Source organism: Zea mays, chromosome 8, assembly GCF_902167145.1.
Source record: "Zea mays cultivar B73 chromosome 8, Zm-B73-REFERENCE-NAM-5.0, whole genome shotgun sequence".
Classification (NCBI taxonomy): Eukaryota; Viridiplantae; Streptophyta; class Magnoliopsida; order Poales; family Poaceae; genus Zea; species Zea mays.
Genome location: NC_050103.1, coordinates 523790 through 550275, shown reverse-complemented (window position 1 = coordinate 550275; position 26486 = coordinate 523790).

Below are 26486 nucleotides of genomic sequence, written 5' to 3'. Positions count from 1 at the left end.
AAATCACTTAGAAGGAACTGTTGAAGAGCTTCGTTCGTCCAAGAAGAGATGCTATAACAAATCTATAGAGTGTGTTAAGAAGTTAAAAGCTAGCTTCGCCAGGGTCGGCGCATTCTCAAGCGAAGAAAACTTTACAAGAGGCAATCCCGAAGGTCCCATCAAATGGATCGATCACGAAGCTAAGGCCTTCGAGGAAATTTTAAATAGCCGTGGAGATATATGTGCTTTCTCGGGTGCCAGAGGAATTGCCACCATTTTAGAGAAAAAGGGCTGCGAGCATGTAAAGATTTTAGCGCAATCCGAAGCTGCTTTGTCCTTCGAAGATGCAAGAGATCCTTCGGCCGAAGCTAGCATGGTTGGTGGAAAATTTTTCACCGATGTCTGGGATAATGGTGGTCGGGAAATGGCTCGAGAAATTGTCACACCCGGTTTCAGAAGGTAAACCGAATGCGAACCATGTACGTGCCAGGATCAGAACTCACGTACACAGCGATTACATAAATGACCATCATCACACAATGCTCGAATAATAACTTAAAAGAGTACTTATTACATCATAGAGTCATAGACATCCACATAGTCATTGTCTTAACAAGTAAATCAAAGTGCTAAACGAAACGCAGTAAAGATAAGGCCTCCACAGGCAGCTGACTGGGGGTTGCCGCCAACCCACACCTAGAATTCATCGTAGTCTTGGAACTCCTGGAAGTCTCCTTCTACGGCTTCACCTTCTCCTGAGCAGTGATTACAATGCGGACAACCTGGTGTTTTGTGGTAAAGCAAGGATGAGTACACATCAACGTACTCAGCAAATGTCCCGTTTGGCTGAAGTGGACTAGCTTTATGTGGGGTTAGGCTCAAGCAGTTGCTTTTAGTTGGTCAAGTATTTATCATTAGTAGAAGCCAGATTTTAGCATTAACCAACCCGTAAACCATTTCCTCATCGAGGAACAACATCATCATATTCGAACCAAAACCATAACATAATTCTTGCATCTCGAAACATCTGTATCTCTAATCAAAGAGGATCCCAAGGCTGCTCTTAACCGTGAGCACGGCTGATATACCAGTTTCACTACCCTCTGCAGAGGTCGCACACTTTACCCATGAGTCATGATTCCCTTTCTACCCGGGGAGAGCTAATCCCCATTGACCACTACCTAGGTGGTCCGGCAGGGCCTCACTACGTAGCTTTTACAAAGATTCCCCAGAGATCGTAGCTGCCCGTTAGGTTTCTCCAGTTTGATAAACACAGTACCCCTCCCCGCAGGAGAGTGACTAACAAAGAGCAAAACGAAAGAACCTCGGCACTCAGCCTCGGCAGAGCAAGCACTGTGCCTGGACCCCATTGACGGCACGACGGCTAAGCAACTACACCTCTAGTTCATCCAATTAATCAGCTAAGGGCATCCCATTTCACCCTCATGGTTGCACTGTTATCCCGGGTGGTCTCTCAACGAACCAGTCCTTACGGAGAGGTACTCAGGAAACAGCCTGAGCCCCCTAGAGTATCACAAGATCATCAACATCAACAGGATAACAGTATCATAAATAGCCACATCATGTTCATTGATTATGTTAAAGCAATAGCGAAGTGCTAACCATAATAGCCCATAAGGTCATCAAGGATAAAGTAAAGTGCAAAGCTAGTCAATCCTTAGGTTTCAAGTAAGTAATGCGGGGTAGTAAGTTATAAATGAATAGGACATAATGGGACAGAGGACACTTGCCTTCACCAAACTGCTGATCAGGGACTTCCTCTGCAACTGCCTCGGGAAACACAGACTGCTCGTTGTCTACGTAAAGTAATCATTCACACTATGCACTTGGGAAAATAACAAACAGAAAACAATATACCAAACATATGCAGCAGATAGGGGCCACAAGTTCATAACAAGAAAGGGATAGGCACTCTAAAGTTCCCTAGGTCTGGGGGTAGAGGACTACACAAAGTGATTTGCTATCTACTAATCAGATCTAAATCAGGGGTGGGATTAAATAATTATCTGGTTTAAGTTCCTAAACTTAAGTGTTTAAGTCCATAAACTTAAGTAATCCAACTATTATTAAAGTCTACTCATTTCCAATTATCTTAAATAAGGTTTCAATAGTCTTAATCCTATCCTAGTGATTAGCTATTAATTAATACATGGAAACAGCAGGGAAACATTGCATAAACAGATAGATAATAATATTATGAACATTTTGCAATTTGAAGCACCTAATTTGGAGTTCATATGACAAAGTTATGAATTTTACAAGTTTAGGGGTTAAAAATATACCCTAAGGACTTATTTTTAATTAAATAAAAGGGCCAGGGACTTAACTGCGAGAAACCAGGGACGGCGGGCGCAATTTCCAGAAAACAGGGGGGCTCTTTAAGAAAACGCGCGGGCGAAGGGGTATCGGGCTACTACGGCCGTCAGATCTAAAGCGAACGGCCAGGATTAGATCCTGCGGGCGGGCGCGCGGGCGCGCGGCGGCGGGAGCGGCTGACAGGCGGGGCCGGGCGGACAGCGCGGGCGCGCGGGCGACTGGCAAGCGGGGCCGGGCGGGCAGAGCGCGCGGGCGGACTGACGGGCGGGGCCGGGCGGATAGCGCGCGGGCGCGCGGGCGAGCTGACAGGTGGGGCCTAGCGGGCAGAGAGACGGGGTGAGGGGGCAGCGGGCCTGGGCCGCTGGATCTCCGGCGGACGGCTAGGATTGGGCTTGGCCGAATTAAAACGAGGCCGCCCGATCTGGGATGGACGGTGGGGATCGGGTGGCCGGCCTGGGCTTCCCCTACGGCTAGCTGGGGCGGCGGCGCTCGTCCCCGCGGCGGAGGGCTCGCCGGAGACGAGGGGCACGGGCGACTAGCGGGGCCCTGGGGTCATCCGAGTGGTCGGGGAGGTCGGGGAGGGCGCGGGGAGTTCTCCGGTAGGGTTTGGGTCGGGGCAGAGGCACCGGAGGGGGGCGATTCACGGCGGGGCGGCTCGGCGGCGGGGTTTCTCTACTCCGGCGAGCAATCACACGCAACAGAGAGCAAGACAAAGGGCAATAGGGGCGGGAGAGGTCCGTTACCTCAAGGCGGGCTCCGGGGACTCCTCGGCGGCGACGGGGATGCGACGGAGACCCGGGTCGACGGTGGCGGCTGCACGGCGAACGACGGGTGAGCGCGGGCAGAGAGAAATAGGGAGGGGGAGAGGGAATTGGGGCGCGTTCCGGGTTGCGGACGCCAGAGCGGAGCTCACCGGGGCTAAGGGCGCGGCGGAGCTCCACCGGCGACGAGAAACCGAGCTCGGGACGGCGGGGTTATGGCGGCGGCGCTCTGCGTGCGCGCAGCGAGGGGGAGAGAGAGTCTACTGGGCGCAAATGGGGGGGAGGGGGGTGAGGGCGAGTGGGGTTCGGGGTTCAAGTGGCCAGGGGCGAGGTGGGGCGAGTCCCACGCGCGACGTGGGCGCGGAGACCGCGGGCGCGAGCAGCTCGGGCGGCGGTTACGCGAGGAAGACGGGGCTGACAGCCCGGGCCCGCGAGCAGAGAGAGAGCGGGGGAGCGAACGCGCGCGGGGAAAGCGGGCGCCGACAGGTGGGACCGGGCGAGCAGAGAGAGAAAGATGCGGGTGCGCGGAAGACGGGCGCGCCGACAGGTGGGGCCCGCTGCGCAGAGAGAGGAGGGGAGGGAGGCGCGCGCGCGAGAGATGGGCCGGCTGGGCCGAAAGGCCGAGGGGGCGGCTGGGTTGGGCTGCTTTACTCTTTTTCTTTTATTCTGAATTGTTTCTCCCTTTTCTTTTATTTATTCTATTTGATTCAAATTCAAATGGGCCCCAAATTCAAATTAGACCTTTTGAGAATTATGCACCAAACAAAAGTGAAATCTAGGGTTCAACATGATGCAACAATTCATACTCCACTAGGGTTTAACATAATAGACTATAATTACAAGTAAAATAAGCACTTAGTTCCTATAGAAATGAGAGAGAAAAGAATTAGGAAGGATGAGAAAAGGAAGTAACACCTGAATTTGTGAATATGAGCAAAGAAATTTTATACCCCCAAATTCAGGGTGTTACAAACCTATCCCCCTTAAAAGAATCTCGCCCCGAGATTCAAGGTTGGTCAGCAAAGAGTTCAGGGTATTTGGCCTTCAGGTCATCTTCTCGTTCCCAGGTTGCTTCTTCCTCCGAGTGGTGACCCCATCTGACTTTGCACATTCTGATGGTGTTCCTCCGGGTGACTCTGTCTGCAAACTCCAGAATCTGCGTTGGCTTCTCTATGTATGTCAGATCTTCTTGGACTTCCAAACCCTCCACTGGCAACTGTTCTTCTGGTACTCGCAGACACTTCTTCAATTGCGACACATGGAACACATTGTGCACTGCTGACAAACTCTCTGGTAGGTCGAGCTGGTAGGCCACTTCTCCACGCTTGGCTTGAATCTGATATGGTCCGACGTACCGGGGTGCTAACTTGCCTTTGACTCCGAACCTTCTGACTCCCCTGATAGGTGACACCTTCAGATAGACGTAGTCTCCCACTTCAAAACTCAGTTCTCTTCTCCTTCTGTCTGCATAGCTCCGCTGTCTTGATTGGGCTATCTTCAGATTCTCCCGAACCATTTTGATATTCTCTTCGGCTTCAAGCAAGATGTCGGGGCCAAACACCTGTCTCTCTCCAGGCTGGTCCCAATGCAGCGGAGTCCTACAACTCCGTCCATAGAGTGCCTGAAACGGTGACATCTTCAAGCTGGCCTGGTAGCTATTGTTGTAGGAGAATTCTGCATAAGGTAACCTTTTGTCCCATCCTGACTTGTCTTGCAACGCACAGGCTCTCAACATATCTTCTAGGATCTGGTTAGTTCTTTCAGTCTGACCGTCTGTCTGCGGGTGATAAGCTGAGCTGAAGTTCAAATGGGTGCCCAAAGCTTCTTGTAGCTGCTGCCAAAAATGAGATGTGAACTGCGTTCCTCGATCTGACACTATCTTCTTCGGCACACCATGAAGGCAGACTATTCGTGACATGTATAACTCAGCTAACGTTGCTCCGGTGTATGTCGTCTTCACAGGTATGAAGTGGGCCACCTTTGTTAAGCGGTCCACAACCACCCAGATAGAATCGTAGCCGGCCCGGGTACGAGGTAGGCCAACTATAAAATCCATCCCGATTTCATCCCACTTCCACTGAGGAATCCGCAATGGCTGCAACAGTCCGGCGGGCCTCTGATGCTCCGCTTTGGTTCTCTGACAGCTATCACAGATGGCGACATATTCTGCGATCTCCCTTTTCATACCATACCACCAAAACCTCCTTTTTAAGTCCTGGTACATCTTCTCACTCCCTGGGTGTATGGAGTAGGCTGTCTCATGAGCTTCCTTGAGGATCAATTCCCGAATAGATTTGAGGTCGGGGACACACAATCGGTCCTTGAACCAGATTACTCCCTCTTCATCCTCTCGAAAGTCTTTGCCTCTTCCTTCTAAGATCAGCTGCCGGATCTTGTTGATGTTTTCATCATCCTTTTGCCCTTCTTTGATCTCCCGCTCTAGGGTGGGCTCTAATTCCACTGTCACTCCTTGCGTACTATTCAAGAAACCGAGGCTCAGTCTGTCGAACTCCTTGGCTAACTCATACGGCATTGGGTGCGAGGCCAACATATTAACTTGACTCTTCCTGCTCAGAGCATCTGCAACAACATTGGCTTTGCCCGGATGGTAATGTATCTCCAACTCATAGTCTTTGATCAATTCCAACCATCTTCGCTGCCTCATGTTTAACTCTGACTGGGTGAATATGTACTTCAGACTCTTATGATCTGTGTAGATGTCGCACTTCTGCCCATACAGGTAATGTCTCCAAGTCTTCAAAGCATGAACCACTGCTGCCAATTCCAGGTCATGTGTGGGATAATTCTTCTCATGGATCTTCAGCTGTCGAGATGAGTACGCTACAACTCTCCCTTCTTGCATCAGTACACATCCCAATCCGGTGTACGAAGCGTCGCAATACACTGAGAATGACTTGTGAACATCAGGCAGGACTAACACAGGAGTTGTAGTCAATCTATTCTTCAGTTCCTCAAATGCTTCCTGACACTTTTGAGTCCACTTAAACTCAACTTTCTTCGCTAGCAACGCTGTCATTGGTCTAGCAATCTTCGAGAAACCTTCAATGAAACGCCTATAATATCCGGCCATTCCAATAAAGCTCTTGATCCCACGAACGTCCTTCGGTGCTTTCCAGTTCAGGATATCTGCTACTTTCTTTGGATCCACTTCTAACCCATCTTGGTTTATGATGTGACCCAGAAACAAGACTTCATGAATCCAGAACTCGCATTTGCCCAGCTTGGCATACAACTGATGCTCTCGAAGTCTTTGCAATACCATCTTCAAATGCTCTACATGATCTTCCTCACTTTGAGAGTATATGAGAATGTCATCGATGAACACTACCACAAACTTGTCCAGATAATCCATGAACACACTGTTCATCAGGTACATAAAGAAGGCTGGCGCATTTGTCAGACCAAAGGACATAACTGTGAACTCATATAACCCATACTTGGTGATGAATGCTGTCTTCGGTATATCCGAGGGTCGGATTCTGAGTTGATGATAACCAGACCTCAGATCTATCTTCGAGAATACGCTGGCACCTCTAAGCTGGTCGAACAAATCTTCTATCCTTGGCAGGGGGTACTTGTTCTTGACAGTGACTTCATTCAAGGCTCTGTAGTCTATGCACATCCTTTTGGTACCATCTTTCTTCTCTACAAACAACACTGGAGCGGCCCAAGGCGAGGTGCTTGGTCTGATGTAACCCTTCTCTAGCATCTCATCTATCTGCTTCTTGAGTTCCACCAATTCTGGTCCAGGCACTCGATAGGCTCTCTTTGAAATGGGGGCGGTACCAGGGATAAGCTCTATGGCAAATTCAACCTTTCTCTCGGGTGGCATGCCCGTTAGCTCCTCGGGAAACACATCCGGAAAGTCCGACACAACCTTGATAGCCTCGAGCGGGTTGGGCTCCCTACTATCAACTGAAATCTGATGACAGACTCCCTCTTCTGACTTAGGCATCCATAGCTCGGCCACTACCTCTTCTCCTGACGGGGACTTCAATGTTACGGTCCTCTTGTCACAACTAACATTTGCCTCATACTTCATTAACCAATTCATCCCTAGAATAACATCTATCCCAGGGGTGCCTATTACTATTAAGTCACTGGGGAATCCTATCCCCCTTATTTCCACCATTATGTTTGAACATATTTTATCTGTTTGCACCTTGCCACCAACCGAATTAATCCTCATGGGTGGCATCATTGCCTCTACTGAGATGTTATGCAATCCTACCCATGTTGCAGTGACAAAAGAATGAGTTGCACCAGTATCAAATAGCACTTTTGCGGGATGAGATTCGACTGAGAACATACCTACTGCCACATCTGGTGCATCCTGGATCGCTTCGGCCTCCAAGTGGTTCACCTTTCCACGGTTGTACGCTTGGTTACGATTGCCTGCTGCCGGCTGCAGTACACCTTGCCTTGCTGGAGCATTGGGGTTGGTCTGCTGCTGCGCCATCTTCTTTGGGCACTGCATCGCCCAGTGGCCTTGTTCTCCACAGTGGAAACATCCTCTGCCTCCTCCTTGTGCTGGGGCTGCTTGGTTGCCCTGATTCGCTGCTGGGACAGGAAGGCGAGGTGCCTGGTTGCTCTGCTTCTGATACTGATTACCTCCCTGCTGGCTGTGCTGACGATACTGCTGCTGCTGCTGCGGGTACTGCCTCTGAAACTGCTGCTGATGCGGACGCTGATTCTGATTCTGATATCCCTGTGGGTGACCAGGTCTGCCTTGCTGAGATGAACTGCCTGAGAAACGTGGACGGCTGATGCCTCCGGACTGGGGTCCACTCATCTTGCGCTTCCGATCTTCCATGTCCTTACGCTTCTTCTCAGTCATGACTGCCCTATCGATCAGGTGCTGGAAGGTGGGGAAGGTGTGATTCATCAACTGGTAATGCAGGGGATCCACCAAACCTCTCATGAACCTGTACTGCCTCTTGGCATCAGTGTTGACATCCTCGGGTGCATAACGAGACAGCTGCAGAAACTTGTCTCTGTACTCACTAACAGACATGGGTCCCTGCTTCAGAGCCAGAAACTCCTCCTTCTTCACGATCATCAGTCCCTCCGGCACATGGTACCGACGGAAACTCTCGCTGAATTCCTCCCAGGTGATGGCTTCAGGGTCAGCATGGGTGGCGAGGTAGGACTCCCACCAGGACTGGGCTGCTCCCCTCAGCTGGCGGGGACCATACAGAACCTTCTCCCTGTCGTCACATTGGGCGGTGCGCAGCTCCCTTTCCACTGCGCGCAACCAGTCTTCTGCATCCATGGGGTCAGCAGAATGGGCGAAGGTAGGAGGGTGCCCTCTCATGAACTCACCACGCCTATCCCGTGGCATCTGGGGCATCTGCACTTGCAATTGGGGTTGGGGTTGCTGTTGAGCCTGCTGCATGGCTGCCAGAGTCTGCCCAATGGCCTGCACTGCCTGGGTCTGCATCAAGAACATCTGCTCCACTGACATCGGGGGTGGTGGGGGAGGCTGCCTCTGATTTTCCTCCCGCTGGTCATGCTGCTCCAGCTGAGCACGCCTGTTGCATCGGCGCCTGTTGTCAGACATCTGTGGAAGACATTCACACATCAGCATTGATCTTACAACCCTTCAGCATAAGAAAAGAGGATACAGAATTCTTCATGACACTGAGTGAACAGAGAGCTTCACTGATCCTCATTATGATTCAACACCGCTTCTCGGATAAGAAAGGAAAGTAAGAGTAAATGGTTTCCCAACTAAACAACTGACTTCATTAACATTACTAGCTAAGCCAAACTGCAGGGGAAACCCACATGTTGGCTACAGTCATTACAAAGATCCAAATCCAGCACAAGTTCATCATAACAAGCATGCAAGCGACTGATAAGCAAACTAAACTAAATGGAAGCAACTGATAAGCAAACTAAACTGACTACCTAAGACTGAGACATCTGACTTAAGAATTATTACAAACTTCGACGCTAACGACCTAAGGATCCAAATCTATCCTGGTCTTACAGACAGGGGAACCATAAGTGTGGTGACCACGTGGCGGTGAGCGGTATGGGTGCTGAGTCCCAACAGGTGCGGGAGAACCACCCTCCTGGTGATGGCGCTCTGCCAACTCAGCACGCAACTCCGCAATCTCCATTCGAGCCCTGCTTAGCTCGTCCAGAGAGTGGTCCAGCTCCGTGTTAAGCACTGCGACTAGGTTGACTGTGCTGCTCAACCTAGGGTTACCCTCACCAACAGGTGAGACAACCACACTCTCTGTGCTGCCAGTAGGGCGGCGGGGGTAGTACCGAAGGTTAAGACCGTCGGCCACGCCACCGAACAAAGAACAGTACTGAGAGAGTGCACGTCGTGCTGCATCCTGCATAGCCGCCTCTGCAGTGTCCCTCTCGGAGATGGAATAGTGCTCCGAAACGGCCTCCGCACCCCGGAGGTCATCCTCCGGACGGCGAACTAGGCAGGTAGCCTCCCAGCGGTCCGGGTACCTCCCGCGACTGTGCTGGTAGACTACACAACGATACTCGATCGACCAGGTGTGCCGGTCGAAAGCCTGGCGCAGCAAGGTGTCGAGTGCGTCGTGGAAGTGACAACCGCGAGCGGCGTCACGGGTGATGGGTCGGGCGACCCATCCTTCCGCCTCCTGCGGCTCAGAAGACTCCGTGCTGTGGGCTGAGTCGTCGTCGTCGGGGTCTCCTCCAGCAGCTCCTCCAGTAGCTCCTCCAACAGCCGGGACGTCCCGCAGTGGAACAAGGGGCGCCTCCAGCTGGGCAACAGAGGAACGGGGCCTCACGGTCTCCACCTCCTGCTGGGGTGAGGAGGAAGAGCCCTGCTGCTCTCCGTGCTGGCGCCGGCGTTCCTGCTCCTCACGCAGGCGGTGGTGCAGCCTCTCCAGGTGACTCGACTGTCCGGACACGGTGCGGTGCAGAGGACGCTCCGCAAGTCGAGACGGCAGGAAAGGAATCACCGACTTACGTGCAGTGTGTCTAAGACGAGCCATCTACAAAAGACGCCGTAAGCATAAGAGTAAGAGCAGAACTAATATGACAAGTGAATAAACCAAAGACAGAATAAGATAAAAAAATTTAACAAGGTATTGTATAGATAGATAGTAAAATATAGGGTTGGTCGAGGTGACCGACTTTTTGAAGTAACATCAGATGTCAAGGTGAGGGGGAGGGTCAATAGTCCTTAGTACGACCAGTGCTACTCTAGGTCAGCGGTCCTACAGTCAGCATGGGCTTTGATACCACTTATGTCACACCCGGTTTCAGAAGGTAAACCGAATGCGAACCATGTACGTGCCAGGATCAGAACTCACGTACACAGCGATTACATAAATGACCATCATCACACAATGCTCGAATAATAACTTAAAAGAGTACTTATTACATCATAGAGTCATAGACATCCACATAGTCATTGTCTTAACAAGTAAATCAAAGTGCTAAACGAAACGCAGTAAAGATAAGGCCTCCACAGGCAGCTGACTGGGGGTTGCCGCCAACCCACACCTAGAATTCATCGTAGTCTTGGAACTCCTGGAAGTCTCCTTCTACGACTTCACCTTCTCCTGAGCAGTGATTACAATGCGGACAACCTGGTGTTTTGTGGTAAAGCAAGGATGAGTACACATCAACGTACTCAGCAAATGTCCCGTTTGGCTGAAGTGGACTAGCTTTATGTGGGGTTAGGCTCAAGCAGTTGCTTTTAGTTGGTCAAGTATTTATCATTAGTAGAAGCCAGATTTTAGCATTAACCAACCCGTAAACCATTTCCTCATCGAGGAACAACATCATCATATTCGAACCAAAACCATAACATAATTCTTGCATCTCGAAACATCTGTATCTCTAATCAAAGAGGATCCCAAGGCTGCTCTTAACCGTGAGCACGGCTGATATACCAGTTTCACTACCCTCTGCAGAGGTCGCACACTTTACCCATGAGTCATGATTCCCTTTCTACCCGGGGAGAGCTAATCCCCATTGACCACTACCTAGGTGGTCCGGCAGGGCCTCACTACGTAGCTTTTACAAAGATTCCCCAGAGATCGTAGCTGCCCGTTAGGTTTCTCCAGTTTGATAAACACAGTACCCCTCCCCGCAGGAGAGTGACTAACAAAGAGCAAAACGAAAGAACCTCGGCACTCAGCCTCGGCAGAGCAAGCACTGTGCCTGGACCCCATTGACGGCACGACGGCTAAGCAACTACACCTCTAGTTCATCCAATTAATCAGCTAAGGGCATCCCATTTCACCCTCATGGTTGCACTGTTATCCCGGGTGGTCTCTCAACGAACCAGTCCTTACGGAGAGGTACTCAGGAAACAGCCTGAGCCCCCTAGAGTATCACAAGATCATCAACATCAACAGGATAACAGTATCATAAATAGCCACATCATGTTCATTGATTATGTTAAAGCAATAGCGAAGTGCTAACCATAATAGCCCATAAGGTCATCAAGGATAAAGTAAAGTGCAAAGCTAGTCAATCCTTAGGTTTCAAGTAAGTAATGCGGGGTAGTAAGTTATAAATGAATAGGACATAATGGGACAGAGGACACTTGCCTTCACCAAACTGCTGATCAGGGACTTCCTCTGCAACTGCCTCGGGAAACACAGACTGCTCGTTGTCTACGTAAAGTAATCATTCACACTATGCACTTGGGAAAATAACAAACAGAAAACAATATACCAAACATATGCAGCAGATAGGGGCCACAAGTTCATAACAAGAAAGGGATAGGCACTCTAAAGTTCCCTAGGTCTGGGGGTAGAGGACTACACAAAGTGATTTGCTATCTACTAATCAGATCTAAATCAGGGGTGGGATTAAATAATTATCTGGTTTAAGTTCCTAAACTTAAGTGTTTAAGTCCATAAACTTAAGTAATCCAACTATTATTAAAGTCTACTCATTTCCAATTATCTTAAATAAGGTTTCAATAGTCTTAATCCTATCCTAGTGATTAGCTATTAATTAATACATGGAAACAGCAGGGAAACATTGCATAAACAGATAGATAATAATATTATGAACATTTTGCAATTTGAAGCACCTAATTTGGAGTTCATATGACAAAGTTATGAATTTTACAAGTTTAGGGGTTAAAAATATACCCTAAGGACTTATTTTTAATTAAATAAAAGGGCCAGGGACTTAACTGCGAGAAACCAGGGACGGCGGGCGCAATTTCCAGAAAACAGGGGGGCTCTTTAAGAAAACGCGCGGGCGAAGGGGTATCGGGCTACTACGGCCGTCAGATCTAAAGCGAACGGCCAGGATTAGATCCTGCGGGCGGGCGCGCGGGCGCGCGGCGGCGGGAGCGGCTGACAGGCGGGGCCGGGCGGACAGCGCGGGCGCGCGGGCGACTGGCAAGCGGGGCCGGGCGGGCAGAGCGCGCGGGCGGACTGACGGGCGGGGCCGGGCGGACAGCGCGCGGGCGCGCGGGCGAGCTGACAGGTGGGGCCTAGCGGGCAGAGAGACGGGGTGAGGGGGCAGCGGGCCTGGGCCGCTGGATCTCCGGCGGACGGCTAGGATTGGGCTTGGCCGAATTAAAACGAGGCCGCCCGATCTGGGATGGACGGTGGGGATCGGGTGGCCGGCCTGGGCTTCCCCTACGGCTAGCTGGGGCGGCGGCGCTCGTCCCCGCGGCGGAGGGCTCGCCGGAGACGAGGGGCACGGGCGACTGGCGGGGCCCTGGGGTCATCCGAGTGGTTGGGGAGGTCGGGGAGGGCGCGGGGAGTTCTCCGGTAGGGTTTGGGTCGGGGCAGAGGCACCGGAGGGGGGCGATTCACGGCGGGGCGGCTCGGCGGCGGGGTTTCTCTACTCCGGCGAGCAATCACACGCAACAGAGAGCAAGACAAAGGGCAATAGGGGCGGGAGAGGTCTGTTACCTCAAGGCGGGCTCCGGGGACTCCTCGGCGGCGACGGGGACGCGACGGAGACCCGGGTCGACGGTGGCGGCTGCACGGCGAACGACGGGTGAGCGCGGGCAGAGAGAAATAGGGAGGGGGAGAGGGAATTGGGGCGCGTTCCGGGTTGCGGACGCCAGAGCGGAGCTCACCGGGGCTAAGGGCGCGGCGGAGCTCCACCGGCGACGAGAAACCGAGCTCGGGACGGCGGGGTTATGGCGGCGGCGCTCTGCGTGCGCGCAGCGAGGGGGAGAGAGAGTCTACTGGGCGCAAATGGGGGGGAGGGGGGTGAGGGCGAGTGGGGTTTGGGGTTCAAGTGGCCAGGGGCGAGGTGGGGCGAGTCCCACGCGCGACGTGGGCGCGGAGACCGCGGGCGCGAGCAGCTCGGGCGGCGGTTACGCGAGAAAGACGGGGCTGACAGCCCGGGCCCGCGAGCAGAGAGAGAGCGGGGGAGCGAACGCGCGCGGGGAAAGCGGGCGCCGACAGGTGGGACCGGGCGAGCAGAGAGAGAAAGATGCGGGTGCGCGGAAGACGGGCGCGCCGGCAGGTGGGGCCCGCTGCGCAGAGAGAGGAGGGGAGGGAGGCGCGCGCGCGAGAGATGGGCCGGCTGGGCCGAAAGGCCGAGGGGGCGGCTGGGTTGGGCTGCTTTACTCTTTTTCTTTTATTCTGAATTGTTTCTCCCTTTTCTTTTATTTATTCTATTTGATTCAAATTCAAATGGGCCCCAAATTCAAATTAGACCTTTTGAGAATTATGCACCAAACAAAAGTGAAATCTAGGGTTCAACATGATGCAACAATTCATACTCCACTAGGGTTTAACATAATAGACTATAATTACAAGTAAAATAAGCACTTAGTTCCTATAGAAATGAGAGAGAAAAGAATTAGGAAGGATGAGAAAAGGAAGTAACACCTGAATTTGTGAATATGAGCAAAGAAATTTTATACCCCCAAATTCAGGGTGTTACAGAAATTATCCAGAAAAGCGAGAAGGGCATTCATGATGCTAGAGAAGTAGCTGAGGCTACTGAAAAAAACGCAGAGCCCGAAGGGCAAATAGGTATTAACTAATGGTTTTTATTGTGTTGTAATTTTTGGTTTTAAACTTCGCTCGCAATTTGTAATATCGATGTAGCTGTATCCTGTCCTCCTTCAGATCCTACTAAAGCGTCTCCGGGCCCTCACCCGAAAGGAGACGAGGAAATTAAAAAGATGGCTGAAGCTATCATGGATGAAGTTGTTAACCGACTCCTGAACGAAGCTGCAGAAGTTGTTTTGAGAGAAGATTAAGCATTATTGTAAAAACTTCTGAAATGTAATATGTGTAACATTTTGTAACCCTGAATGTAATATACCTATTTTTACTGCTCAATTCTTTACGATGCATGAAATTTTACTCACGTACCGTTTTTGAGTCTTTGACGAAAAAACACCTTCCCTTCTTTTCATGCTTCGTGAAGAAGAATTTCTATTTGTCACAACAATATCCATAGTATTCTGATGAATAATATCCAAGCTTCGTGAAAATATTTTCCGAAGTTGCACTTCCGAAGATCAATAGTGTATTTCTTTGTAACTTGGCATGATTTTCCCCCTTTTTCAAAACATTCTTCGAAGGTCGATATTGTGGCCCCTTTTGTGCTATATGCAGCATGATGTATGATGCTTATGTTATGTGAAATGATGCGATGATGTTATGTTATGCAAAATGATGTTTATTCCGAAGGTACAGGCACATCCTGCGATAAATCACATAATCTTTTTGAATCAGTATTGACTTTTTGCTATAAGCCTCCCTTAGGAGCTTCTTCGCCTTTTACTTCAGCGGAATCAGCGTTTATTTTTCGCTGTAAGCCTCCCTTAGGAGCTTCTTCGCCTTTTACTTTCAGCGGTATTCGCGTTGACTTTTCGCGCTTCGCCTTTTACTTAGGCGGTATCAGCGTTGACTTTTCGCTGTATGCTCTGCATTCCCTTTGGAACGACTTTGGAGCAGAAAACTTACACTGCGCTCCCTTTGGAACGGCTTTTTGTAACTTCAGCAAACTTACTCTGCGTTCCTTAGAATGACTTTTTTTTAATAGTTCGAAGGTCCTCTTTGTTATCGCAAATCTTTGAGCTTCAACAACTTAGGCCTGTGAAGAAAATATATTTTCCTTGTGGCAAACAACGAAACTATTTACATGAAATCTAAACAATGTCCTTTATTACACAGAAAATAAAACTAAGTGAGAAAGACTGCTATTAAGGTAGGATATTTGTCAATAGATGTGCTTTGACTCTGGCACAGTGCTGTTGACTGTACGAGCTTCGGACTGCTCTCTGAAGTCCCTTTGGTGTGGAGCATACTGGCTCCCTTCTGGCTGCTGGCCTTGTTGCAGCGGAGGTGGAGGCGGAGGCTGTTGCCAGGAAGCTTGAGGTTGACTCGCCGAAGCAACAGAAACTGCAGGGTGGTTGCCTACATATTCTGGGATGTAGGGCGAATGATACGAAGCAGTATGCATGACCTGCTTCGGCTGAGCTTGTTGTGCTGCGGCTTCGGCTATTTCCTTTTGCTTCTGGATGGTAACATGGCACATCCTGGTGGTATGGCCTTTGTTCTCACCACAAAACAAGCAAAAGATTCTTCTTGGTTGATCTCCGAATCTTCCGCCGAAGCCCCTGGCGCCTCTGCCTCTTGGAGCTGGTGGTCGGAAGGAGCCTTGCTGTTGCCCCGAAGCCTGTGAGGAACACTGTGGCCTTTGCTGTTGGCTCCCTCTATCATCATTTTGGGTAGAGTTATGAATTGATCTAACGTGCCTCGGATAGAACCTTCCTCCGAAGCCCCTGGTCATTTCAGAAAACCTGAGAGCCTCCTCCCTTCTTTGGCGAAAATCATTATCAGCCCGAATGTACTCGTCCATCTTCTGGAGCAGCTTCTCCAAAGTTTGAGGAGGCTTCCTAGCGAAGTACTGAGCTAACGGTCCTGGCCGAAGCCCCTTGATCATGGCCTCAATGACAATTTCATTGGGCACCGTTGGTGCCTGTGCCCTCAAACGCAAGAACCTCCGGACGTACGCCTGAAGGTATTCTTCGTGATCCTGAGTGCACTGGAATAGAGCTTGAGCAGTGACCGGCTTCGTCTGAAACCCTTGGAAGCTGGTTAACAACAAGTCCTTCAGCTTCTGCCATGAAGTGATCGTTCCTGGTCGAAGGGAGGAATACCAGGTTTGAGCAACACTCCTGACAGCCATAACAAAAGATTTGGCCATGACTGCAGCATTGCCACCATATGAAGATACTGTTGCTTCGTAGCTCATCAAAAACTGCTTCGGGTCTGAGTGGCCATCGAATATGGGAAGCTGAGGCGGCTTGTAAGACGGAGGCCAGGGTGTAGCCTGCAGCTCAGCGGACAGAGGAGAAGCATCATCAAAAACAAAATTCCCATGATGGAAATTGTCATACCGGTCATCTTCGTTGGGGAAACCCTCCTGATGAAGGTCTTGGTGCTGAGGCCTTCGGTGTTGCTCATCCTGAGTAAGATGACGAACTTCTTCAGAGGCTTCGTCTATCTGCCTTTGCAGTTCAGCTAGCCTGGCCATCTTTTCTTTCTTCCTCTGCACCTGTTGATGAAGCATCTCCATGTCTCTGATTTCTTGATCTATCTCATCCTCTGGTGGTGTCGGGCTAACAACCTTCCTCTTCTAGCTTCGGGCCTCCCGAAGAGAGACTGTCTCCTGGTTATGGTCCAGAGGCTGCAGAGCTGCAGCCCCAGTTGCTGAAACTTTCTTCGGCGCCATAGCGAAGGTTTATGATCGCCGAAGGTGTTCAAAAACTCAAAGAGTGGAAGTGAGTTCACCGGAGGTGGGCGCCAATGTTGGGGACTTGTTCTCAAATGCTATGAGTTAAGAACAAGGCAACACAGAAAATGTTAAACGATAAAGTCCTTCATCCTTCGAAGCATTATTTCCCTTAGGATATAATGATTTTCGGACGAAGGTTATGAAGGACGTACCTTCATAAACATAACATACGATGACGAAGAATGAATCATAAAGAATATGAAGGATTACATAAATAATTATATATTATTATCAACTTATTATTATTGCAGAAAAACAGAAATGATATCGAATTACAAATGTACCTTCAGCTTGGAAGGGAATAAAAGTACAGGTGTGACGCAAAAGCAAATGTCAAATCAGCGTGAACAGTACGGGGGTACTGTTCACCTATTTATAGGCACGGGACACAGCCCATACAAAATTACATTCATGCCCTTTACATTTGATAATAATTCTATAGTAATCTATCGAGGTCTGAATAGCCTTTTCATCTTTAAGTCGGTTTCATTTTCTGCTACCACGCCGAAGCTTTCCTGCTCACATCTTCGGCGCTGTATCGACCTTCGTATTATTCTGGTCTTCTCCTGCCGCGATACCAACTTGAGTCCGAAGGTACCTGCTCACACATTATACTCCAGAAATACTGTTAAATCCTGTTTTTGAGGACCTTCGTAAGCCGAAGGCCCCCAACAGCACTATTTCTGGTCAAGCCGATGTGATCAAATACATGTTGCATAACCCAATTATGAGTGGTAGAATTGGTAAGTGGGCTTATGCACTCATAGAATATGACTTGGCCTATGAACCATTGAAATCTATTAAAGGCCAAGTCGTAGCGGATTTCATTGTAGAACATCGGGTTAATGATATTCATGAACTAGACATGTCATACCTCACTATTACTCCTTGGTCTTTATATTTTGATGGATCGGTTTGCAACGAAGGGCAAGGAATTGGCATTGTGCTTGTCTCACCAAGTAATGTCTCCTTTGACTTCTCTAGCCGATTGAAAACTTATTGCACTAATAATCAAGCTGAATATGAGGCCCTCCTATTCGGCTTAGAACTTTTAAATGGTATGGGAGTAAGACATGTGAAGGTATTTGGTGATTCTCAGCTGGTTGTCCAACAAGTGTTAGAAGAATATCAATGTTTTGATGGTACTCTAAATAGTTACCTTGAGAAATGTTGGAGCATAATCCATTCTTTTGACGAATTCAGTATTCGACATATCTTTAGAGTTGAGAATCATAGAGCTAACGATTTGGCACAAGATGCATCAGGTTATCGGATAAAGAGAGGGAAATTTCACAAAACTGAAAATCTGATAACCAGTGCAGAGCCAAATTCCCAGGTCGCGGACCGTCCGCGTGATGACGCCGGACCATCCGGGGTTACTAGAAATGTTTTCTTAATCAATTCAGCTGACAATGAAGCCGATGCAAGTGATTGGAGGACACCTATACTTGATTATTTACGAAATCCCAATATCAGGACAGATAAGAACATTCGGCGAACAGCGTTCAAGTATGTTTTGATGAGTGATGAACTTTACCGCCGAACAGTCAATGACGTCCTGCTTAAGTGCTTGGGCCCAGATGATGCTATATTAGCCATGGCCGAAGTACATGAAGGAATTTGTGGTACTCATCAATCAGCTCCAAAGATGAAGTGGTTGTTGCGAAGGTCTGGTTTTTATTGGCCTAGTATGATAGCTGATTGTTTCAAGTACTACAAGGGTTGCCAAGTGTGTCAAAAATTCGGCGACCTACAGTTGGTCCCTGCAGCCGAATTACATCCTATCATCAAGCCTTGGCCGTTCAGAGGATGGGGATTAGACTTTATTGGAGAAATTCATCCTTCATCATCAAGGGGGCATCGGTTTGTGTTAGTTGCCACTGACTATTTCACCAAATGGACTGAAGCCGTTGCTCTAAAGAACATGACGCACAAGGAGGTAATTGAGTTCATAACTGAGCATATTATTCATAGATTTGGCATTCCCCAGACCTTGACCACAGATCAAGGTACTTCTTTTATGACAAAGGAGGTACGTGAATTTGCTGAATTATACAGAATTAAGCTGCTTAATTCATCTCCATATTATGCTCAGGCCAATGGACAGGCCGAGTCTAGTAATAGGACATTGATCAATTTGATAAAAAAGAAGATATCTGATAATCCTAAACATTGGCATAAGATTTTGTCTGAAGCTTTATGGGCTCATAGGATATCTAAACATAGGGCTACTAAAGTGTCTCCTTTTGAGCTTGTCTATGGGCAGGAAGCAGTGTTGCCTGTGGAAATAAGTTTGAATGTTGTCAGGTTCGCCAGACAAAATGATCTAACTGCTACTGATTATTATAATTCAATGATGGATAATATTGATGAGGTGACCGACAAGAGGATGATAGCTTTGGGAGCAATAGAAAAGGACAAGATCATGGTAGCCAGGGCCTACAACAAGAAGGTCAAAGCAAAATAATTTCAAGTAGGGGACCTGGTGTGGAAGACTATTCTGCCTCTAAGGAATAAAGACCGGAAGTTCGTAAAATACTTTTTGGCGACTCCGCTGGGGAAGGCATATTTAGACCTATCAAATCGGCCCTCAATGGCCGGTTCAAGGGATAGCTCTGATATTTCCCCAAGCAACATCATAGAGCCGACTTGGGACACATTGCCGGCTGACGAACAGCTCCAGTTCGAGGAGCACAAGGAGCAGATGATCCAGGAGGCAAAAGCGAGGTTCTTGGCCAACTTCAAAGTGGACAGGAACAACAAAGTCGTCCGACATCGGGCGATAGATCCGGCTTCACTGCGACCCACGCCAGACATCCCCAGTGTAAGTAATACAAACGAGCCGCAATCTCATAAGAATTATGTAGATGAACAGCGTGAACAAATGCAAAATATCATAGGGGATATGCAAAACGACTATAGGAGATTAGCGCGTGCATTTGATAAATCTAGCGGTGCAAATTTTCCATCACACGAGGTAGAATTAGGGGGTAACACGCGTAATACATCAGCTGTAGGTTGTCACGACCAGTCACAACCCCTTTATGGGATGCCGATAGACACGTACCCTGAGCAACCGCAAATTGGCAGCAAAACAGCCGATCTGCACATGCCCGGACCGTCCGCACGTGAGCGCGGACCGTCCGGGCCAGCCACGGCCGGACCCATTTTTAATGAAGTACCCAGACACGCACCCGAGCCACCACATATGACACAGAACCCAAACTACCCAGTCGGACGGTCCGCATACAACGACGGACGATCCGCATATAACCACGGACGGTCTGGGTACGTATCCAGACAGTCCGCGCATGAGTTTTTTGAAGAGGATTATTACCTGAATCCTCGCCCGTCCCAGCAACACTTCCCATCACAATATGCAGTTCACCAGCCCATTAATTCAGGATCCAGAGCCCAGGAAAGCTTTCTGGCCCCACCTAGAAGGCCAGAAAGAAACGATCAAACCTATGAGCCATATAGGGCAAATGGAAATGCACCACGTAGCTCAAACCAATGGGGGGAGCGACAACATACTAATATGCAACCAACCCCACCTATGTTTGACCAGAGAACCGGTGGTCTTGCACCAGCTGCCATTGATATAGTGAGGGAAGAAATAGCCGGGGCGTTCCGAGATAAGCTCGGAGTAAGCATGGTCCCTGGGGGGCAATCATATCGGAAACCTTATGACAGCCGATTTGATCACCACCCGTACCCACAGGGAACTAGAATACCCGAATTCGCAAAATTTTCGGGTGATCAAGGGAAAAACACGCGCGAACATATAGGCCAGTTCTTAGCACAATTGGGAGAATTGGCCGACACGGAGGCATTTCGCGTGCGTTTATTTTCATTATCTCTAACAGGAACCGCGTTTGCATGGTATGCCACTTTACCTCCTAATTCCATTTCATCATGGGGGGATCTAGAACAAAAATTTCATGATCATTTTTTCTCCGGTGACTATGAGTTGGATTTGGTAGATTTAGTGTCATTGCGACAAACAAAAGATGAATCGGTTAATGATTACATCCGGAGATTCCGAGATACAAGAAACCGATGCTTTCAAATTCATTTAGCAGAAAAACAGCTAGTAGGATTAGCCTTTAATGGTCTACGATATTATTTAAAAGAAAGATTAGAAGGCATCCAATTTTTTACACTAGCACAGTTACACCAGAGAGCTTTGACTTGCGAAAGCCGGAGCAAAGAAACTGCTAAAACAATGCGTCACAACGTACATATAGTAGAATGCGACCAAAGTAGCTTAGATGACGAATCAGCAGAAGTGTACGCTGCTGAAATGGTTTGGCCAAAACAGGCCAAATCTTCGGCTTGTTCCTCCTTACAGCCGGTTCAAAAGAAATGGCAAGAGGAGGTTAAGTTTACGTTTAATGTTGGTAAGTGTGATAAAATATTTGACGAATTACTCAAAAATGACAATATTAAAATAAATCACATTGTTCCATCCGCCGACGAGCTAAAACGTCGTGCGTACTGCAAGTGGCATAACTCATTTTCTCATGCCACTAATGATTGTAATGTATTTCGGCGACAGATTCAATCGGCCATTAACGAAGGACGATTGAAATTTCAGGAAATGCAGATGGATACAAAGCCCTTTCCGATGAACATGATTGACTTCGAGGGCAAGAAAGTCCTGGTTCGGCCAAATACAACCGATAAAGGCAAAGGCAAGGAAACAATCATCGACAATGCTAAAAAGGCCGATGGGGATTGTAAAGTTTCTTGCAGGAAAGTGGTGGCCGAGAAGACTCCCGATGGAGGGGAGACCCTGAAGGTGACAATCACAGCCTCTAGCACTGGGGGAAAGCGCAGACAGGGAAACAGTTGTGGGAACCCGTACTGCGCATCACGGACAGTCCGCCATCCGGGCGCGGACGGTCCGACACTTCGCCGGACGGTCCGGAGGACTCCAGCGGACGGTCCGGCCATGCTCAGGACACGCAGCGGCCACGTACCTTCAAACCACGACGACCAGAGATAGGTACGTGGAAAACAAATACATTTAAAGCAGCTGGTCGGCTGATCAAGCCTGGCCTGACTTTCGATCAATTGCTGTCTAAATACGTTAAAAAGAAGGCCGGCCCTAGTGACCGGCCACCAAAGCGACCCCGCTCACCCATTCATGAGCAACGTCAGGTTAGGCCGATTGGACCACCTCACCAATCGGAAGAAATGAAAGGTCCTATTGTACAATTGAGACCTAACATGCCGACGTGGACACCTCCACCTCCTTATCCATCTATGCCATATCCATACACATACTTACCTCTACCATATGTTCCAAACCAAATGTGGGGCATGCCACCATATCCATTTGGCATGCCACAGTACCCCGCCTGGGGGGCACCCCAAACATCCGTTTTTGACAGGTTGGCGCCGCCAGTACAAGACCGATTGAGCGCTGCTGAATCCGGTCACCAGGCACAGACCCAACAAGATTGCCGGACTACTCGGCCTCCTCGGCCGACCAATTCGGCAGGGGGGCATATGCCTGCAGCAACTCAAAGAACAACAAAAAAGGATATCATCAAAATAGGCACTGCAGATGTTGTCATAGAGGGAGACAATAAAGGGCCGATGATTTTTGGTGAATCGGCCAATACAACCAAAAAAGAAGATATGGTTACCATCAAAACAGCCGATCCAAAATACTCCATGCCTCGATGGTGCCCAGCGGGATTGACACGGTCCCAAAAGAGAAAATTACAGCGCCTAAGAGCAAAGGAGAGCCAGGAGAAAGAGGCGGAAAAGATATTCAATGACACACATCCACTATACCCGCCACCGCAAAAGAAATGGAGACCAAAGGCCGTTGAGGAAAAACAAACGGCCACAGAAATAGAAAATCAAACAACACCTGCGCAGCACCTTGCAGGTATGGCAGATAGCACGGCCAGCAAGGCTGGACAATCTGCACCAGGCGCGGACCGCCCGGCCTCTTCGTGCGGACCGTCCGTCCTTCACCAGGAGGCATCTGGACAATCTGCACCAGGCGCGAACCGTCCAGCCTCTGCGCGCGGACCGTCCGGCCTTCACCAGGAAGCGTCTGGACAACCTGCACCAGGCGCGGACCGTCCGGCCCCCGCGCGCGGACCGTCCGCCGTTCACCAGGAAGCCTTCAACGACACGACAACATCAATGGAGGAGGACGACCTGCTGGGAGAGGACCTGGTCGACTACGAGGCTTCTCCAGAACGCCCAGGTATGGATGTAAATATTATTACATTTTCCGCCGATTGTACTATTATCGGCGATGATGAACCTGTTGTTGCCCAGTTTGATTTTGGTCCTAAAGAAGCCGCCTTTACTAAACCAAAAGAATCGGTAAATCATTTAAAGCCGCTCTTCGTGCGCGGGCACATTGATGGGATATGATTGCTAAGATGTTGGTAGATGGAGGGGCGGCTGTAAATCTAATGCCTTATTCGTTATACAGAAAATTAGGTAAACAAGATGACGAACTTGTCAAGACCAACATGACCCTCAGCGGTGTTGGAACTGATAGTTCGATCAAAGCCAGGGGAGTCACGTCCGTTGAATTAACCATCGGGACTAAGACCCTTGCTGCTGCATTCTTCGTCGCTGATGTAGAAGGAAATTACAGTTTAATCCCAGGCAGAGATTGGATTCACGCCAATCAATGTATACCTTCTACATTACATCAAATGCTAATACAATGGGTAGGCGATGACATAGAACAAGTACATGATGATGTATCGGCCTGCATCGCTGTGGCCGATGCCCCTGTACTCTGGACTTATGAGACTGCTACATGTCTCACAGGAGTAGATTTTTCTGATTATCAATTCATAAGTATAGATAAGCAAGGTTTCATTCCTGTAATGCTAGAGCCGATGGAGAATCGGCTAAATCCTAAATAAAGTTTAAATGATGAATACACACAAAGTTCATGAGTCTTTGGTCACGGACAGTTCGGCTGCCAAGGCCGGATGGTCTGGTCTTTCACAAAAGGGTTCGGACTTTAAGACCGAACATATATCACAACAAAAGGACAGTATTACGGATGACCCGGTCCCTGAGACCGGAGAGTCCGCCGTCACACAAAGATCTTTTAATTCCTCTGTGGGGAACATGATAGAGGAATTCAGAGATCTTGATAAACTAGGATAGGGGTTTACATTGGCCGATCCTTTGGAGGAGATTGACATATGAGATGGTAAAACTCCAAGACCGACTTTTGTAAACAAGACCCTAGAGACCGATCCTAGAAATGAGATGATCGGTCTATTGAAGGAATATTCAGATTGCTTTGCTTGGAATTACACTGAGATGCCTGGATTAAGCCGAGAGATCGTAGAGCATCGGCTGCCTATTAAATCTGGTTTCAGACCTTTCAAGCAAAGAGCTAGAACATTTCGTCCAGATCTTCTCCCACGCATCAAGGACGAAATCCACCGGCTGCTAGAAGCTGATTTTATCAGACCTTGCAGATACGCAGAGTGGGTCTCCAATATTATGCCGGTGGAGAAGAAGGAGTCAGGTAAACTTAGAGTATGCATTGATTTTCGCAATTTAAATAGAGCAACTCCTAAAGACGAATATCCCATGCCCATAGCCGACACATTAATCAATAATGCATCAGGAAATAGAATTATTAGCTTCCTTGATGGTAATGCCGGATATAATCAGATTTTTATGGCCGAAGAAGATGCGTCTAAAACAGCCTTTATATGTCCAGGCTTCATTGGTTTATTTGAGTGGGTTGTCATGACATTTGGTTTGAAAAATGCCGGTGCTACTTATCAGAGGGCTATGAATTTTATCTTCCATGAATTGTTAGGAAACACTGTGGAAGTTTACATTGATGATATTGTAGTCAAATCGGCTGAGTTTAGTTCTCATATAGCTGATTTGCGCAAAGCCTTTGATAAAATGCGTCAGTATGGTTTGAAAATGAACCCACGTAAATGTGCTTTTGGAGTGTCGGCTGGTAAGTTTTTAGGATTTGTCATACATGAACATAGTATAGAGATAGACCCTGACCGAATCAAGTCTATTCGGAATGTGGGACCTCCGACCTGTAAGGTCGAGGTACAGAGGTTTCTCGGCAAGGTGAATTATTTACGAAGGTTTATTTCTAACCTAGCTGGGAAGATTGATGCGTTCACCCCTATTCTTCGGCTTTAGAATGATGCCGAATTCGCTTGGGGGGTAGAACAGCAAGAAGCATTTGATCTCATCAAAAAATACTTATCTTCGGCTCCCGTATTAAAAGCACCACGAGCAGGAGTACCATTTCGATTATACATTGCAGCTGAGGATAAGGTCATTGGAGCTGTTCTGACACAAGAAACTGAGGGGAAGGAACATGTGGTGACATATCTAAGCCGAAGGTTGGTGGATGCTGAAACAAGGTACACTTTTATTGAAAAGTTATGCTTATGCTTGTTTTATGCATGCACCAAATGTAGATGTTATTTACTGTCTAGTCATTGTACTGTTTCTGGTCAAGCCGATGTGATCAAATACATGTTGCATAACCCAATTATGAGTGGTAGAATTGGTAAGTGGGCTTATGCACTCATAGAATATGACTTGGCCTATGAACCATTGAAATCTATGAAAGGCCAAGTCGTAGCGGATTTCATTGTAGAACATCGGGTTAATGATATTCATGAACTAGACATGTCATACCTCACTATTACTCCTTGGACTTTATATTTTGATGGATCGGTTTGCAACGAAGGGCAAGGAATTGGCATTGTGCTTGTCTCACCAAGTAATGTCTCCTTTGACTTCTCTAGCCGATTGAAAACTTATTGCACTAATAATCAAGCTGAATATGAGGCCCTCCTATTCGGCTTAGAACTTTTAAATGGTATGGGAGTAAGACATGTGAAGGTATTTGGTGATTCTCAGCTGGTTGTCCAACAAGTGTTAGAAGAATATCAATGTTTTGATGGTACTCTAAATAGTTACCTTGAGAAATGTTGGAGCATAATCCATTCTTTTGACGAATTCAGTATTCGGCATATCTCTAGAGTTGAGAATCATAGAGCTAACGATTTGGCACAAGATGCATCAGGTTATCGGATAAAGAGAGGGAAATTTCACAAAACTGAAAATCTGATAACCAGTGCAGAGCCAAATTCCCAGGTCGCGGACCGTCCGCGTGATGACGCCGGACCGTCCGGGGTTACCAGAAATGTTTTCTTAATCGATTCGGCTGACAATGAAGCCGATGCAAGTGATTGGAGGACACCTATACTTGATTATTTACGAAATCCCAATATCAGGACAGATAAGAACATTCGGCGAACAGCGTTCAAGTATGTTTTGATGAGTGATGAACTTTACCGCCGAACAGTCAATGACGTCCTGCTTAAGTGCTTGGGCCCAGATGATGCTATATTAGCCATGGCCGAAGTACATGAAGGAATTTGTGGTACTCATCAATCAGCTCCAAAGATGAAGTGGTTGTTGCGAAGGTCTGGTTTTTATTGGCCTAGTATGATAGCTGATTGTTTCAAGTACTACAAGGGTTGCCAAGTGTGTCAAAAATTCGGCGACCTACAGTTGGTCCCTGCAGCCGAATTACATCCTATCATCAAGCCTTGGCCGTTCAGAGGATGGGGATTAGACTTTATTGGAGAAATTCAT